This window comes from Lycium barbarum, chromosome 2, assembly GCF_019175385.1.
Source record: "Lycium barbarum isolate Lr01 chromosome 2, ASM1917538v2, whole genome shotgun sequence".
Taxonomy (NCBI): Eukaryota; Viridiplantae; Streptophyta; class Magnoliopsida; order Solanales; family Solanaceae; genus Lycium; species Lycium barbarum.
The window spans coordinates 23,157,237-23,158,243 of NC_083338.1; the positions used below are offsets into that span (position 1 = coordinate 23,157,237).

At 42.7% G+C, this 1,007-nt stretch overlaps 1 non-coding gene across 1 annotated transcript; it reads left to right on the forward strand.

Moving 5' to 3' along the window:
* The first annotated feature begins 407 nt into the window (after nucleotides 1-407).
* Nucleotides 408-513, forward strand: LOC132629629 (small nucleolar RNA R71). The gene has a single exon (XR_009578391.1). It is a non-coding gene; the product is annotated as a small nucleolar RNA R71 (small nucleolar RNA).
* Nucleotides 514-1,007: the final 494 nt, after the last annotated feature.

Genomic DNA, 1,007 nt, shown 5'->3' on the forward strand with positions numbered 1-1,007 from the left:
AGTTAGCATCTTCAACCTGCATAGGTGGCCCTTCAAGGAACTGACCATCTGGAGCATGGTACATCCCTTTTGGCAAAACTGCATCTTCCTCACAAACATTTACCTTCTTGATTTGAGACTCATCAAACTTCTTCGTCAGCAAGGAGATATTTGTTGCAAGTTCTGCCAATGTTTTCTGGGTATCCTGATTCTCCTTCACTATATTCTGGAGCATAACACTACCATATGGTTCCACATCAGCATTGTTCGAGTGCCAAGCCTGATTATGAGTTGTCAGCTTGTTGAGTATTATGGTCACTCGTCGGAAGGTCTTGTTCATAAAACACCCATCAGCCGCATTGTTGGCCACTGACTGTGTCACTGGATCTAACCCTCGGTAGAACTTCTCCATCAATATATTTTCCGGAAAACCATGATTTGGGATCTTCTGTAGATATTCTTTGAACCTCTCCCAGGCTTCATATAGTTGGTCCCCCGGTCGCTGCTTGAATTCATATATCTTGTCTCGAATCTCAGCCTTCTTACTAGGGGGATACCACTTTTTAAGAAACACAGTAACCATCTCTGCCCATGAAGTAATTGAATTTCGGGGCAGCTTCTCGAACCATGTTCTAGCCTCTCCAGCTAAGGAATACTTGAATAGCCTCAACCGAATAGCATCTTGTTGAACATTGTTCTGGACGTGATTAGCACACACATCCACAAAATTTTGCAAATGACGTTGAGGGTCATTCTCTGTAGAGTTCCGAAAGTACCCCTCAAGTTTCAGCAGTTGATAAAGAGATGAGTCAATTTTCACAGTAGCCGCTCCAACTCGAGGTTGAACAATGGCAGATGCATAGTCATTCTCTTGAACCAGTTCAGCAAAAATATTCTCATCATCAGATTCATCCGTTTGATTATTCAACCGATTCACCTGATTACCCGCACGCTGATTCTGCTGATTTTGATTCATGATCACCTGGTTTACACAGAGTAGCAAACAAGGTGTGATGGAATAAGCAAAA